This window comes from Euprymna scolopes, chromosome 3 (assembly GCF_053919585.1).
Source record: "Euprymna scolopes isolate OS-2025 chromosome 3, ASM5391958v1, whole genome shotgun sequence".
Lineage (NCBI taxonomy): Eukaryota > Metazoa > Mollusca > Cephalopoda > Sepiida > Sepiolidae > Euprymna > Euprymna scolopes.
In genome coordinates this window covers 12,676,646-12,695,391 of record NC_136484.1, presented here as the reverse complement: position 1 = coordinate 12,695,391, position 18,746 = coordinate 12,676,646, and the positions used below count along the sequence as shown (strand labels likewise).

Below are 18,746 nucleotides of genomic sequence, written 5' to 3'. Positions count from 1 at the left end.
TAAGAAGTGTTAATTTAGTTGCCGTAGTAAATCAGGTTGAATACTTATCCCCGACAATTTACAAACATTTTTTTTTATGAATTACATCCTATTTTTTGTGTAATTTTGAACATTTAAACTATTTATGTAATCTCCATAAAAGCGATATTTATTTGGCGGAAGACATTAGTGCGTTAATGGAAGCGTGTACCATAGAGGAGATGAAAACCAAAATAAAAAAATTAAAAAAAAATATTTTCACCTTTTTTCCAAAGAATTCTTATTTCGGTAATGAAACTAAAATGGATCACTGTTGCCACACCTGGACAGGAGCTGCTCGGTGCCTATTATCCTGTCGCGACTGAGTTAAAAAATGTCTTCGAAACCTAATAGAGAGAGTAGTAAAAATTATGTGAAAACTTCTACAACAGATTTTCAACATAGTCGACAAATCGATTTTTAAAATATATTGTTTGAAGCAAAAACAACATTACGTCCTTAGTTGTCATGTCGAAAATAGTAATATATCCACAAATCACAAAAAATTCATCAAGTAGAATAATTGCTATTCCGTTTATCAGTAAAGAAAAAAGTCTATAACAATAGACACAAAATAACTTAAAAACAGTCCTTTCGGGGTTATATCCCCTGCGTATGGACACTTACATTTATTTTAGAACCTCTAAGAAAAATGCGATTTTACCAAATTTTCAGTAAAAATCATATTTAACTATAAATAATTTTCTACTCGATAATTTCCCGGCAATTTTTTTAATATATTATAATTTTCAGTGTGACAGTTAATACGTGATATTGTTTTTGCTTAAAACGACATATTAAAAAAAATCGATCCGTCGACTACATCTCAGCAAGCACCTACTTATTTATCACTGAGAAAAGGAAAATTACCTGCCTCAGCTAAAGAAGTTTTAACAGTGCCTATTTACAGTGGAAAACGAGACAAGAAGTTGTCGTTTACAAAAATATGATCGCCACTTTGTATTCCACACTGAGAATGCCTCAACTAACATGTAATCAACCCATCCCTCTATTGACAGGAGGAGTTAACGATTAAGTGTATCGCCGCCTACCGAGAAAGTACAAGTAATATAATATTGCCTACCAGCTGTCTGTTGTATACGTGAAAGCATTTAAAGCTAATCGCCATAGCGTCGATTGTTGGCCGTGATCGTCTAGTGGTTAGGACCCCACGTTGTGGCCGTGGTAACCCAGGTTCGAATCCTGGTCACGGCAGGTCGGAATATTTTTCGCAAATAAATATATTACCTAGACATTACAAACTTAACTTCCAACCATTATCATATACAGAAAAGTTAACATTATTTTTTAAGAAATATAACAAAGTAGAATGCAGTTACTTTCCTCGTCATTTTAAGACGTATTATGTTTAATATTTAAGTATAACTTGCAATTTTCCTTGAAAATTATTTAATTAATATTTAACTTTCTGCTTTATTATTTGTTGATTTTTTTTTAATATTTAATCATTTCGAGATTACAAACTTACTTTTATTATTTACCATTAGAAACAGTTAACGATGTTAGTAAAATGTCATAGCGATTTCGGGAGATTAACTGTTAGTGTGTATGCTAAAAAAGTTGGCATTTTCAGGATTCAAATGAAAAAAAAACATCTTCGTGATAATAACGCATAACTGTTTTTTTTTCTTTAGACAACATTTAAAATTCTGAAATAAGTGAAAGTTGCGACTTACATGAATTTTAACATTTATAAGTATTGATTTATAAGTCATTATTTATAAGTCGTTATTGAAATGCCTATGACGTTTATGTTTTTATTTAGACCCGTTCTTAAGACATTTCATTGTTCTCCCTTTCTGACAAGTTAATTCATTCTTTTCTTCTTTCATTCTTTCATTCTTTTTCTTTTTTATTGCTTATAATTTACTCTTTATATATTTTTCGCTCGAATATTCCCCCCTTCCCTTCCCCTTTTTACCCTCCTACACTCTTTATCCCTTACTCCAACCCTTTTGGTTTATAATATAATATAAAAACTATTTTTATAAACGTTTATTAGACCTCGCGCGAAAGCGCAGGACACAAAATGTTTTAAATAATAATAATAATAATAATAATAATAATAATAATAATAATAATAACATGTATAATAATAATAACATTTATAATAATAATAACATTTATAATAATAATAATAAAAATAATAACATTCATAATAATAATCATAATAATAATAACATTTATAATAATAATAATAATAACATTTATAATAATAATAATAATAATAATAATAATAATAATAATAATAATAATAATAATGCACTCCCCCTATTGTTTCATCACCGATCCCCCCTCCAAAAAAATGATACAAAAGGCCCGAGAAGGGACAATAAGGACTGAAAGACTGAGGAGCGAGCGCCAACCAGACCTCGGCTGAACAAGCGCAAAGAGAACTGGGACCTTGGGGAGGCTGAGTGCCACTCAAATTCAAGCATAAAGCAATGGCCACTACCAGCGAGAAATCAATGGTAAGCGGCTGTTGCGATGATGCAAATTCATTTGCAAATGCTATCGAAGGAGGTGAAGAGGTCTGGACGTCTGGGGAGACTTGTTGTCACTCAGCTTCCAGAGAATACCACAGGTCTCCAATCAGATCGTTTGTTGATTTGTGTGAAAGCTCCATGTGAGCCAATAATAATAATAGAATAACAATAACAAAGACTTTCGTTGACAACGACTACTATTGACCGTAACCAGTTATATATTTCTTTTGAAATTTTCATCTTATTTTTCTCGTTATGTTCTGAATATTTGTGAATGAAACCTATATGAAATATGATCCTTATTAAATTTGGAAGAAATTCTATTCTGAAACAAGTTTTAAAAATTTTAATCTAAAAAAGTTATTTTTAAGTGTTTGTTTAAAAAATCAGATTTTCTCATTATTCAGACCTGTATAACAAAGAGGGGGTTGCAAAAAATGGGTTGTGGTGTGAGGAGAAATACAAAATAAAATAGAGAGAATGAGTGTTTTAAAATATAATCTTAAAAAGATAAGATACAAGTTAGAAAAGCATTTCATCCAAGGCATAAAAATTGTTAAACAAAACGTTTTACTTGCCGCTTTACAAATAAACGTATGATTCAATTTGAAATGTATTTATCTTCAAAGTGCACTTTTATCAATGTTACAAAATAAGGTATAAAAATGTAATTTAAATTGAATAAAAACAAATACCCTGAATTTATTTTATGTAATGTACATTTTGTTGCAAGATAAAAACACTATCTTTCATCTAGCAATTAATGATATATCTATAAAATGTTCAATGATTTTTTTTTTAAAAAAAGTGCAATTTCAAATTGAATCTTGTACCTTTATTTTTAAAGCCTATAGTAAAAACATTTTGGTTAACAATTTCATACCTTGGACGAAATGCTTTTCTAACTTATATATACATATATTATATATACACATATATACACCTTGTGCATCGCTTTATTGAAAATTAACATGCCTTTTTTTAAATTTATTTATTCAATTAAGAATTAACAGAATATAGAAAAGTAAGCATGATTTTCAAATATTTGTTCGCATTTTACAAACATCAGGAAAGTTTGTGCCCTTCCAGTGTACCAAAATTAACTTCTCTGCGTTTCATAGTCATTTCAAAATGGAAGAACATATTAGCCTGAATAAAACGATGCACAGGGTGTATATATATATATATATATATATATATATATATATATATATATATATATATATATATATATATATATATACTAGCAAAAGTACCCGTCGTTGACTGGGTTCAAACATAGCCTACAGAAAATGGACTCTGATTTATGAAAGTATTATAGGTTATGAAAAGGAAGGGTTGTAAAGAGATGGCTTCGAATTTGGGGGTATCAAAACCAAAGCAAAATACGATGGGAGTAAAAATAAAACAGATAAGCCCCATAATTTATTATACCATACCTGTTCACACTGAAACAATTATCACAACATTCTAAGGATCTATATTAAAAAAAAACTTTGTGACATATTTCCATTCGATGGAGTTTAAGCGCGAACGAACAACCCATAATTTTATTATACCATATTGCTTCAAACTGAAACATAATTATCAAAGTATACTTACGCAGATAGATATGAACAGTCTTTATTAAGGTTTGTGCCTATTTCCATTCTATGGAGGTCAGGCGCGAATGCAGACCCCCACAATTTTATTATGCCATTCCTATTCAAGTTACTTATCAAAATATTCTTATGTACATATATATCAAACACACTTGTAAACGTTTTTTTTTTTAATTTTAAAATTTTTTATTTCAATACTTTGGTGACCAGGCGCGAACACAGACCCCACAATTTTAATGATCCACCGTTCTGTCAAATCAAACATACGCATTCCTGTGTCCCGAAACCTCTTCTATCATTATATGTAATCAGTTAATTAAAATAGTCAACCATATAGGAGCCTATTCGTGACCAGACACACACACAGACATTCAGCTTTATATATATATATATATATATATATATATATATATATATATATATATATATATATATATATATATATATATATATCAAATCTTTTGCCTTGATGACGGGGAAACTATACCTTGCTACTAAATGATCTGAAATAACAGCAAGTGGAGACTTGCTGCCAAATATTTCTCATATGTTTGTCTGTCGTCTATTAGAAACCTCCCATCGTTTTATATCTCCCATCATTTGGAAATAGGGTACCGTTATAAATATCTCCAGTAGTAGTTGTCCAGTATGTAGGCTTTGCATGAGAAATAATCACCGTAAAATGCGACCTTTAAGGCAGACGTCTTATAGGCTACTACACGCCAGGTAATCACCTTTCAAGGAGCCTATAATTGTTAAATTCTTACCAATAGTCGCTGAGATTTAGGTCTCATAGAAATTCCCAAAAATGTAATATATCTTTCTATCAACCTATTTATCTCTCCCTGTGTATCTTGGAAATACTACCTCGAGGAAATTTAAGACTTAGTTTGAAAAAACCATAGATAAGGCCAGCTATTTATATACATATATATATATATGTATATATGTAGAAAAATTATATATTAACATACTCATCTTTTCTTTTTATTGGACAAAATTACATTGAACTTTACAATCCTTGTGAAAATTATGAGACTATGGATAAAATGTTATGACGATTTGTAAAAATACCTATATTTTTAACCCAATAAAATATGCCTTAATTGTCATATATATATATATATATATATATATATATATATATATATATATATATACATAAATATTCATATATATATATATATATATATATATATATATATATATATATATGATGACAATGATGGAAATAGTATTCCGACAAAATAGAGAAAATAAAAAGGAAACAACCGTAGTATGTGTTCATCAACGTTTCGTCTATATTTCGAGACATCCTCTGGATAAATGAGATTGAGAAACAAAAAAATACCAGTACAAAATATTGAAAATGTTTAACGTGCAGAGTGTGACGCAGTTCAGAACGAAACGTTGATGAACACATAATACGGTTTGTTCATTTTTATTTTCTCTCTCTCTCTCTCTATCTATCTATATATATATATATATATATATATATATATATATGTATATACATATAGATATATATACATATAAACATATATATACATACATATGTATATATACATATATACATATATATGTATATACATATATATGTATATACATATATATATATATATGTATATGCATATATATACATGTATATACATATATATACATATATATATACATATATATACATATATACATATATATATATACATATATATACATATATACATCTATATATGTACGTATGTATACGTATATATATATACCTAGAGATATATACATATATATATATATATATATACATATATATACATATATATACATATATATACATATATATATACATATATTTCCATATATATATACATATATATATATACATACATAGATATACATATATACATACATATATACATATATATATACTTACATATAGATATATACATATATATATATATACATACATATAGATATATATACATATATCCATATATACATATATAAATATATATACATACATATATATATACATATATATACATATATATAGATACGTAAATATATACATATATATGCATATATATATACGTACATACATATATATATACATGTATATATGCATATATATACATACATATATATACATATATATATACATACATATATACATATATATACATACATATAGATATATGCATATATATATACATAATTATAGATATATATATATACATATATACTATATAGACATATATAAATATATATATATACATGCATATATACATATATATACATATATATATACATATATATGCATATATATACATATATACAGATAGATAGATGGATCTTTAGTGTTGTTCCTTTGTTCTATCAAATGAGATGTGTCTATCTGTATTAAGATTTAACTAAAACATGCATGCAAATATGTAAACAATGTCGTGTTTATAATAAAAATAAATAAACTTTATTCTGTAAATATCCACGTCATATTAGTAGAGTGGTGACGTGACCAGTTTTGAATGATATAGCTTTGTGTTCGGTTTGGATTCTAGCTGACGGCTTTCCTACTTTTTATTTTTAACAACTTTTGAAACTATCACTCGCTTATAGTATATATGAAAGGCAAATTAAATATATATTTTATCGTATTTTACGATTATTCATTATCGGGTCCATCCCTTTATTGAAGACTTTCTGTCTATTTCACGTATTTCTACAGCCAATCTGATGCATGTTTTCTCTCTTTATTTAAACTGATAAACTAAATTAATTATTTTATAACATGTGTCCTTATAAACAAATCAACAACTCGTAACATAGATGCATTACTTTCACACGATTTAAATGTAGTTCTTGACATAGAAGTGGTATTCTTTATATTATGTGAATATAGTAATTAGAATTTAAAACACAGACGTAAACTTTTGACTATAAGCACGTATAGGTGCTTATATCTATATAGACTGTATTTCAATGGGTGTTATTCTCTCTTTTAAACCGACTTTGTTTTACGTCTCTTCGTAATTTATTCTACGATCTATTATTATAGTTTTTGCAAATATTCATAGAGAGTATGTCATAATTAGTATATTTTGTTTTAATGCGTAATTTGTTCAAATGAAATCAATAGTTTTATAGAAATGCGAGATGAAAAAGCCATTATGTTGCTCTTATTAATTCCGGGTCCATTTGAACAATATTGATCTACGCTTTCAAGGGAATTGTTAGTATAATTGCAGTTCGTATTCATATATTAGTTTTATGGCATAAATTACATATTAATGTCGATATGCCGCAAAATATAAGAAATCTAAACAAAAATGTAACAAGCGTAGTAAAAAATTGACCTAAAAATATTTTACTAACAAAAGAATCGTTTGACATGCCGTGACCAGGATTCGAACCTGTGTTACCACGGCCACAACGTGGGGTCCTAACCACTAGACGATCACGGCCAGCCGCCAACGGTTATAAGTACGTGCATTCATTTTATTAGTTAATCTGTTCATTCTTTCATAATATCATGACTGACGGCTGATGGTGTAAATGTTTATTTACTACACAACTGAGGGAATCGTTTTAACCGGTTTTCGTTTTTGCTTTTCAATCAGTACAAATAAAATCAGTCTGTGAATGGAAAGTTATTTTAAGATGACAATAAAAAGATAGGGCAAAAGTAGAAAAAAAAAACAAATTATCATTCATGAGTTTGCTCATTTCGGCTCGGTGCTTCTATGTTGGGTATTTTTATTCTTGATGTGCACTCTTTTTCTGTATGTTGAGAGAAAAAGTGAATGACGTAATTGAAATAATAATGTAAGAAGAAATAGTAATAAAAATGATGGCACCTTCTCTTTTTCTCTCTCTTTCTTTCTCTTTCGCTTTCTCTTAATAAAACTAACTCTGCCTGTGTGTCTCCTTATTTTCAAACGCTATCCCACCGAAACTAAAAGTTGCAGATTGGCGATTGGTGCTCAAAATAATAGAATGTTTTTATGGATCTTTTATAGGTGTTTAGCCGTTAAAATAGTTTCTAAGGTGTAATAAAGTGATTCAAATCGAAATTATTGTTATACATTTTATACATTAATCTAAGTTTATTTTTATTCTGTAAATATCCGCGTCATAATAGTAGAGTGGTGACGTCACCAGTTTTGAATGATATAGCTTTCTGTTCGGTTTCGATTCTAGCTGACGGCTTCCCTACTTTTTATTTTAAACTACTTTTGAAACTATCACTCGCTTATAATATATATTAAAGGCAAATTAAAATATCATATTTTAGAGAATTTTACGATTACGCAAAGCTGGGCGTACTCTGCTTATTTGGTATGTGTGTGTGAGTTCATTCCCTATAGACTCCGCAATAGTTGTCCCGATTTTTATGAAACTTCACAGAGCGGCGTCTTGTAATTGCTAAATGAGAGCAACTTAGTCTTACTAGCATTAAATATTACCATTCATTTGCGCTTCCATTCCATTATAGTCTGAATGTCATTTGCTAACGATTCTGCAATAATCTCCGATTTATGTACATTCGGTCTTCTCTCGTGTATGTTATAGAGCGTTGTATCCTCAGCAAATATACCAATCTAGGACACAATATTATCAGGGAGATCGTTTCAAATTATCAGGAATATTTGTGGTCCAAGGATCGACATCTGAGGAACTCTTGCATTTATGCTGTTTGGCTGTTCGCCCATTAATGACAAACTGTAAACAATGTTGTTTGTATAATAAACATACTATCTAAATGCACTGTCATGAATCGAGCACTGTAATGGTTGTAAATTTTATTTTCCTATATGTAGATCCACTGAAACCTGTGTGTTTATTAAAGAATGTTCAATGGAGGACAGACCGAAAAAAAAACGTGCTACACGAAAACCAATGTCAGGATCGATTCATTTTCTCTCGAAAATTGTATTGACAAACCCTGGAAAAATGTGGTCTATATTTTCTTGGAACGGGTAGGTGGAAAATAGAAGCATAAGGAGTGAAAGATTGAGGGTGGGGGGGGAGAATAAATTCAAGGATTACCTATGTATCTTAGCACGGGGGGAGGTATATGTATAATTTAGGTTTAAGACACAAGTGCCTAAACTTTGATCTAAATTGGTCCCATTGTCTTTATTCTTTTATCGGGTCCATCCCTTTATTGAAGACTTTCTTACTATTTTATGTGTTACTACAGTCAATCTGATGCATTATTTCTCTCTTTATTTTAACTGATAAAATTAATTAATTATTTTATAACATGTTTTTATTTACAGAATAAAAATAAACTTAGATTAATGTATAAAATGTATAACAATTATTTCGATTTGAATCCCTTTTTGACACCTTAGAAACTATTTTAACGGCTAAAGACCTATAAAAGATCCATTAAAACATTCTATTATTTTAGGCCCATATCGCCAATCTGCAACTTTTTATTTCGGTGGGATACCGTTTTAAAATATGGAGACAGACAGACAGTGTGCACTGATGAACTTAATTAATTATTTTATAACATGTTTTAAAACTTGTAACATAGATGCATTACTTTCACACGATTTAAATGTGGTTCTTGACATAGAAGTAATATTCTTTATATTAATGTGAATATAGTAATTAGAATTTAAACCCCATACGTAAACATTTGACTATAAGCACGTATAGGTGCTTATATCTATATAGACTGCATTTCAATGGGTGTTATTCTCTCTTTTAAGCCGAATTTGTTTTACGTCTATTCGTAATTGCTTCTATGAATCTATTATTGTAGTTTTAGCAACTATTTATAGTGAATATGTCATAATTAGTATATTTTGTTTTAATGCGTATTTTGTTCGAATGAGATCAATAGTTTTATAGAAATACGAGATGAAAAATCCATTATGTTGCTCTTATTAATTCCGGGTCCATTTGAACAATTTTGATATACGCTTTCAAGAGAATTGTTTGTATAATGGCAGTTCGTATTCATTTATTAGTTGTATGGCATAAATTTCATATTAATGTCGATATGCCGCAAAAGATAAAAAATCTAAAAAAAATGTAACAAGCGTAGTAAAAAATTCACCTAAATATATTTTACTTCAAAAAATGACTCGTGTGACATGCCGTGACCAGGATTCGAACCTGGGTTACCACGGCCACAACGTGGGGTCCTAACCACTAGACGATCACGGCCAGATGTCAACGGTTATAAGCACCTGCATTCATTTTATTAGTCAACTCTGTTCAGTCTTTCATAATATCATGACTGACGGCTGATGGTGTAAATGTTTAATTTACTACACAACTGAGGGCATCGTTTTAACCGGTTTTCCTTTTTGCTTTTCAATCAGTGTGTGAATGAGAAGTTATTTTAAGATGACAATAAAAAGATAGGGCAAAAGTAGAAAAAGAAACAAATTATCATTCATGAGTTTGCTCATTTCGGCTCGGTGCTAATTCGTTGGGTATTTTGATTCTTGATGTGCACTCTTTTTCTGTATGTTGAGAGAAAAAGTGAATGACGTATTTGAAATAATAATGTAAGAAGAAATAGTAATAAAAATGATGGCACCTTCTCTTTTTCTCTCTCTTTCTTTCTCTTTTGCTTTCTGTTAATAAAACTAACTCCGTCTGTCCGTCTCCATATTTTCAAACGCTATCCACCGAAACTAAAAGTTGCAGATTGGCGATATGGGCCTAAAATAATAGAATGTTTTTATGGATCTTTTATAGGTCTTTAGCCGTTAAAATAGGTTCTAAGCTGTCAAAAATGGATTCAAATCGAAATAAGTGTTATACATTTTATACATTAATCTAAGTTTATTTTTATTCTGTAAATATCCGCGTCATATTAATAGGGTGGTGACGTCACCAGTTTTGAAAGATATAGCTTTCTGTTCGGTTTCGATTCTAGCTGACGGCTTCCCTACTTTTTATGTTTAACTACTTTTGAAACTATCACTCGCTTATAATATATATGAAAGATAGGCAAATTAAAATATCATATTTTAGCGAATTTTACGAGTACGCAAAGCCGGGCGTACTCTTCTTGTCTGGTATGTGTGTGTGAGTTCATTCCCTATAGACTCCGCAATAGTTGTCCCGATTTTTATGAAACTTCACAGAAAGGCGTCTTGTAATTGCTAAAGGAGGGCAACTTAGTCTTACTAGCATTAAATATTACCATCCATTTGCGCTTCCATTCCACTATAGTCTGAATGTCATTTGCTAACGATTCTGCAATTGTCTACGATTTATGTACATTCGGTCTTCTCTCATGTATGTTATAGAGCGTTGTATCCTCAGCAAATATACCCATCAAGGACACAATATTAGCAGAGAAGTCGTTTATTTAATATCAGTAATAATAGTGGTCGAAGGATCGACCTCTGAGACACTCTCGCATTAATGCTGTTTGGATGTTCGCCTATTAATGACAACCTGTAAACAATGTTGTTTGTATAATAAACATACTATTTAAATGCTCTGTCCTGACTCGAGCACTTTAATGGTTGTAAATTTTATTTACCTATATGTAGATCCACTGAAAACTGTGTGTTTATTAAAGAATGCTTAATGTAGGAAAGACCAAGTATATAGTATCTTTATTTATACAAATATTATTGGTTACATATGTGCATACATGTCTCAGGAGAATCCCAGTTTAGCTGGACTAACCTTATCAGACCGAAAAAAAAAGTGCAACACGAAAACCAATGTCAGGATCGATTCATTTTCTCTCGAAAATTTTATTGACGAACCCTGGAAAAATGGGGTCTCTATTTTCTGGGAACGGGTAGGTGTGGTTCGAGGTAAAAATGTGGACAAGAAAAGCATAAGGAGTGAAAGATTGAGGGTGGGGGGAGAATAAATTCAAGACTGACCAATGTATCTCAGCACGGGGGAGGTATATATATATACTTTTAATTTAAGACATAAGTGTCTTAACTTTGATCAAAATTGGTCCCATTGTCTTTATTCTTTTATCGGGTCCATCCCTTTATTGAAGACTTTCTGTCTATTTCATGTGTTTCTACAGTCAATCTGATGCATTATTTCTCTCTTTATTTTAACTGATAAACTTAATTAATTATTTTATAACATGTGTCTTTATAAACAAATCAACAACTTGTAACATAGATGCATTACTTTCACACGATTTAAATGTGGTTCTTGACATAGAAGTTATATTCTTTATATTAATGTGATTATAGTAATTAGAATTTAAACCACAGACGTAAATATTTGACTATAAGCACCTATAGGTGCTTATATCTATATAGACTTTATTTCAATGGGTGTTTTTTCTCTCTTTTAAGCCGAGTTTGTTTTACGTCTATTCGTAATTGATTCTATGAATCTATTATTATAGTTTTAGCAAATATTTATAGTGAATATGTCACAATTAGTACATTTTTTTTATGCGTATTTTGTTCAAATGAAATCAATACTTTTATTGAAATACGAGATGAAAAATCCATTATGTTGCTCTTATTAATTCCGGGTCCATTTAAACAATATGTATCTACGCTTTCAACAGAATCGTTAGTATAATTACACTTGGTAATCATTTATTAGTTGTATGTAATAAATTCCATATTAATGTCGATATGCAGCAAAACCTAGGGCATCTACACAAAAATGTTACAAGCGTACTACTAAATTGACCGAAAAATATTTTACTTAAAAAAGATGACTCGTTTGACATGCCGTGACCAGGATTCGAACCTGGGTTACCACGGCCACAACGTGGGGTCCTAACCACTAGACGATCACGGCCAGCTGTCAACGGTTATAAGCACGTGCATTCATTTTAGTAGTCAATCTGTTCATTCTTTCATAATATCATGACTGACGGCTGATGGTGTAAATGTTTAACTTCCTGCACAACTGAGGGCATCGTTTTAACTGGTTTTCTTTTTTGGTTTACAATCAGTTCAAGATAAAAGTGTAATATCTGTTTTTCAGTTGCTGTAGTTCCATTTCTTGTTCTCTTTCGATGGAGGAGAAATCCTTCACGACTAAGACAATATTTATTTTTGTACATTTTCTCCACGTTAAAAAACGACCCTGGTGTCCAACTCTGTCCCGTGGGGAGGCATTGTAAATAGGTACAATCAGTACAAATATAATCAGTGTGTGAATGGGAAGTTATTTTAAGATGACAATAAAAAGATAGGGCAAAAGTAGGATAAGAAATCAATCATCATTCATGCATGAGGTTGCTCGTTTCGGCTCGGTGCTAATTCGTTGGGTATTTTGCTTCTTACTGTGCACTCTTTATCTGTATATTGAGAGAAAAATTGAATGACGTATTTGAAATAATATTGCAAGAAGAAATAGTAATAAAAATGACGTCACCTCTTTTTTCTCTCTTTCTTCTCTTTCGCTTTCTGTTGATACATATAATAAAACTCACTAGTCTGTCTCCATATTTTCAAACACTATCCCACTGAAACTAAAATTTGCGATTGGCGATTGGGCCAAAAATGATAGAATGTTTTTTGGATCTTTTATAGGTGTTTAGCCGTTAAAATAGTTTCTAAGGTGTAATAAAGGTATTCAAATCGAAATAATTGTTAAACATTTTATACATTAATCTAAGTTTATTTTTATTCTGTAAATATCCGCGTCATATTAGTAGAGTGGTGACGTCACCAGTTTTGAATGATATAGCTTTGTGTTCGGTTTCGATTCTAGCTGACGGCGTCCCTACTTTTTATGTTTAACTACTTTTGAAACTATCACTCGCTTATAATATATATTAATGGCAAATTAAAATATCATATTTTAGCGAATTTTACGATTACGCAAAGCTGGGCATACTCTCCTTATCTGGTATGTGTGTGTGAGTTCATTCCCTATAGACTCCGCAATAGTTGTGCCGATATTTATGAAACTTCACAGAGATGCGTCTTGTAATTGCTAAAAGAGGGCAACTTAGTCTTACTAGCATTAAATATTACCATCCATTTGCGCTTCCATTCTACTATAGTCTGAATGTCATTTGCTAACGATTCTGTAATTGTCTACGATTTATGTACATTCGGTCTTCTCTCATTTTAGTTATAGAGCGTTGTATCCTCAGCAAATATACCCATCTAGGACACAATATTAGCAGGGAGATCGTTTATAATTATCAGGAACATTTGTGGTCGAAGGATCGACCTCTGAGGCACTCTCGCATTAATGCTGTTTGGCTGTTCGCCCATTAATGACAACCTGTAAACAGTGTTGTTTGGATAATAAACATACTATCTAAATGCTCTGTCTCGACTCGAGTACTTTAATGGTTGTAAATTTTATATACCTATATGTAGATCCACTGAAACCTATAGGTTTATTAAAGAATGGTCAATGGAGGAAAGACCAAGTATATAGTATCTTTATTTATACAAATATTATTGGTTACATATGTGCATACATGTTTCAGGTGAATCCCAGTTTAGCTGGACAAACCTCATTAGACCGAAAAAAAAAAGTGCAACACGAAAACCAATGTCAGGATCGATTCATTTTCTATCGAAAATTGTATTGACAAACCCTGGAAAAATGGGGTCTATATTTCCTGTGAACAGGTAGGTGAAAAATAGAAGCATAAGGAGTGAAAGATTGAGGGAGGGGGAATAATAAATTGAAGGCTGACCAATGTATCTCGGCACGGGGGAGGTATATGTATACTTTAGGTTTAAGACATAAGTGCCTAAAATTTGATCTTAATTGTTCCCATTTTCTTTATTCTTTTATCGGGTCCATCCCTTTATTGAAGACTTTCTTACTATTTCATGTGTTACTACAGTCAATTTGATGCATTATTTGTCTCTTTATTTTAACTGATAAACTTAATTAATTCTTTTATAATATGTGTCTTTATAAACAAATCAACAACTTGTAACATAGATGCATTACTTTCACACGATTTAAATGTGGTTCTTGCCATAGAAGTAATATTCTTTATATTATGTGAATATAGTAATTAGATTTTAAACCACAGGCGTAAACATTTGACTATAAGCACGTATAGGTGCTTATACCTATATAGACTGTATTTGAATGGGTATTATTCTGTCTTTTAAACCGAATTTTTTTTATGTCTATTCGTAATTGATTCTAGTAATCAATTATTATATTTTTAGCAACTATTTATAAAGAATATGTCATAATTAGTATATTTTGGTTTAATGCGTAATTTGTTCAAATGAAATCAATAGTTATATAGGAATACGAGAGGAAAAATCCATTATGTTGCTCTTATTAATTCCGGATCCATTTGAACAATATGGATCTACGCTTTCAAGAGAATTGTTAGTATAATTGCAGTTCGTATTCATTTATTAGTTTTATGTAATAAATTCAATATTAATGTCGATATGCCGCAAAAGATAAGAAATCTAAACAAAAATGTAATAAGCGTAGTAAAAAATTGACCGAAAAATATTTTACTTCAAAAAACACTCGTGTGACATGCCGTGACCAGGATTCGAACCTGGGTTACCACGGCCACAACGTGGGGTCCTAACCACTAGACGATCACGGCCAGCTGTCAACGGTCATAAGCACATGCTTTCATTTTATGAGTCAACTCTGTTCAGTCTTTCATAATATCATGACTGACGGCTGATGGTGTAAATGTTTAACTTACTACACAACTGAGGGCATTGTTGTAACCGGTTTTCTTTTTTGCTTTTAAATCAGTACAAATATAATCAGTGTGTGAATGGGAAGTTATTTTAAGATGACAATAAAAAGATAGGGCAAAAGTAGAAAAAGAAACAAATTATCATTCATGAGTTTGCTCATTTCGGCTCGGTGCTAATTCGTTGGGTATTTTGATTCTTGATGTGCACTCTTTTTCTGTGTGTTGAGAGAAAAATTGAATGACGTAATTGAAATAATAATGCAAGAAGAAATATTAAGAAAAATTTCGTCACCTTCTCTTTTTCTCTCTCTTTCTTTCTCTTTCGCTTTCTGTTAATAAAACTAACTCTGCCTGCCTGTCTCCATATTTTCAAACGCTATCCCACCGAAACTAAAAGTTGCAGATTGGCGATTGGGGCCTAAAATGATAGAATGTTTTTTTCATGGATCTTTTATTGGTCTTTTGCGTTAAAATAGTTTCTAAGGTGTCAAAAAGTGATTCAAATTGAAATAATTGTTATACATTTTATACATTAATCTAAGTTTACTTTTGTTCTGTAAATATGCGCGTCATATTAGTAGGGTGGTGACGTCACCAGTTTTGAATGATATAACTTTGTGTTCGGTTTCGATTCTAGCTGACGGCTTCCCTACTTTTTATGTTTAACTACTTTTGAAACTATCACTCGCTTATAATATATATGAAAGATAGGCAAATTAAAATATTACATTTTAGCGTATTTTACGATTACGCTAAGTCGGGCGTACTCTCCTTATCTGGTATGTGTGTGTGAGATCATCCCCTATAGACTCCGCAATAGTTGTGCCGATTTTTCTGAAACTTCACAGAGAGGCGTCTTGTAATTGCTAAAGGAGAGCAACTTAGTCTTACTAGCATTAAATATTACCATCCATTTGCGCTTCCATTCCACTATAGTCTGAATGTCATTTGCTAACGATTCTGCAATTTTCTACGATTTATGAACATTCGGTCTTCTCTCATGTATGTTATAGAGCGTTGTATCCTCAGCAAATATACCCATCTAGGGCACAATATTAGCAGGGAAGTAGTTTATTAATATCATGAATAATAGTGGTCCAAGGATCGACCTCTAAGGCACTCTCGCATTAATGCTGTTTGGCTGTTCGCCCATTAATGACAAACTGTAAACAATTTTGTTTGTATAATAAACATACTATCTAAATGTTCTGTCCTGACTCGAGCACGTTAATGGTTGTAAATTTTATTTACCTATATGTAGATCCACTGAAACGTATGTATATATTAAAGAATGCTCAATGGAGTACAGAGCTGGTATATAGTATCTTTGTTTATACAAATATTGTTTACATATGTGCATACATGTTTCAGGAGAATCCCAGTTTAGCTGGACATACCTCATCAGACAGAAAAAAGAACGTGCAACACGAAAACCAATGTCAAGATCGATTCATTTTCTATCGAAAATTTTATTGACAAACCCTGGAAAAATGGGGTCTATATTTTCTGGGAACGGGTAGGCGGGGTTCGATGTAAAAGTGTGGACAAGAAAAGCATAAGGAGTGAAAGATTGAGGGAGGGGGGAGAATAAATTCAAGGCTGACCAATGTATCTCGGCACGGGGGGGAGGTATATGTATACTTTAAATTTAAGACATTAGTGACTAAACTTTGATCAAAATTGGTCCCATTGTCTTTATTCTTTTATCGGGTCCATCCATTTATTGAAGACTTTCTTACTATTTCATGTATTTCTACAGTCAATCTGATGCATTATTTCTCTCTTTATTTTAACTGATAAACTTAATTAATTATTTTATAACATGTGTCTTTATAAACAAATCAACAACTCGTAACATAGATGCATTACTTTCACACGATTTAAATGTGGTTCTTGACATAGAAGTAGTATTCTTTATATTAATGTGAATATAGTAATTAGAATTTAACCCACAGACATAAACATTTGACTATAATCACGTATAGGTGCTTATATCTATATAGACTTTATTTCAATGGGTGTTATTTTCTCTTTTAAGCCGAATTTGTTTTACGTCTATTCGTAATTGACTCTATGAATCTATTATTATATTTTAAGCAAAAATTTATAGTGAATATGTCACAATTACTACATTTTGTTTTAATGCGTATTTTGTTCAGATTAAATCAATAGTTTCATGGAAATACGAGATGAAAAATCCATTATGTTGCTTGTATTAATTCCGGGTTCATTTAAACAATATGTACCTACGCTTTCAACAGAATCGTTAGTATAATTACACTAGGTATTCATTTATTAGTTGTATGTAATAAATTCCATATTAATTTCGATATGCCGCAAAAGATAGGACATCTACACAAAAATGTAACAAGCGTACTACAAAATTGACCGAAAAATATTTTACTTAAAAAAGATGACTCGTTTGACATGCCGTGACCAGGATTCGAACCTGGGTTACCACGGCCACAACGTGGGGTCCTAACCACTAGACGATCACGGCCAGCTGTTAACGGTTATAAGCACCTGCATTTATTTTATTAGTCAATCTGTTCAGTCTTTCATAATATCATGACTGACGGCTGATGGTGTAAATGTTTAACTTACTGCACAACTGAGGGCATCGTTTTAACCGGTTTTCTTTTTTTGTTTTCAATCAGTACAAATATAATCAGTGTGTGAATGGGAAGTTATTTTAAGATGACAATAAAAAGATAGGGCAAAAGTAGAAAAAGAAACAAATTATCATTCATGAGTTTGCTTATTTCGGCTCTGCTTCTACGTTTGGTATTTTGATTCTTGATGTGCACTCTTTTTCTGTATGTTGAGAGAAAAAGTGAATGACGTAATTGAAATAATATTGCAAGAAGAAATAGCAATAAAAATGACGTCACCTTCTCTTTTTTCCTCTCTTTCTTCTATTTCGCTGTCTATTGATATATATAATAAAACTCACTAGTCTGTTTCCATATTTTCAAACGCTATACCACCGAAACTAAAAGTTGC

General features: G+C 30.9%; 6 non-coding genes across 6 annotated transcripts; 1 reads left to right on the top strand and 5 right to left on the bottom strand.

The window, feature by feature from the left end:
- Positions 1-1,161: 1,161 nt before the first annotated feature.
- Positions 1,162-1,233, top strand: Trnah-gug (transfer RNA histidin (anticodon GUG)). Its single transcript has one exon. It is a non-coding gene; the product is annotated as a tRNA-His (tRNA).
- Positions 1,234-7,506: 6,273 nt separating this feature from the next.
- On the bottom strand, positions 7,507-7,578 carry Trnah-gug (transfer RNA histidin (anticodon GUG)). The gene has a single exon. It is a non-coding gene; the product is annotated as a tRNA-His (tRNA).
- Positions 7,579-10,225: 2,647 nt separating this feature from the next.
- On the bottom strand, positions 10,226-10,297 carry Trnah-gug (transfer RNA histidin (anticodon GUG)). Its single transcript has one exon. It is a non-coding gene; the product is annotated as a tRNA-His (tRNA).
- A 2,514-nt stretch (positions 10,298-12,811) lies between these two features.
- Positions 12,812-12,883, bottom strand: Trnah-gug (transfer RNA histidin (anticodon GUG)). The gene has a single exon. It is a non-coding gene; the product is annotated as a tRNA-His (tRNA).
- A 2,686-nt stretch (positions 12,884-15,569) lies between these two features.
- Positions 15,570-15,641, bottom strand: Trnah-gug (transfer RNA histidin (anticodon GUG)). The gene has a single exon. It is a non-coding gene; the product is annotated as a tRNA-His (tRNA).
- Positions 15,642-18,171: 2,530 nt separating this feature from the next.
- Trnah-gug (transfer RNA histidin (anticodon GUG)) lies at positions 18,172-18,243 on the bottom strand. Its single transcript has one exon. It is a non-coding gene; the product is annotated as a tRNA-His (tRNA).
- Positions 18,244-18,746: the final 503 nt, after the last annotated feature.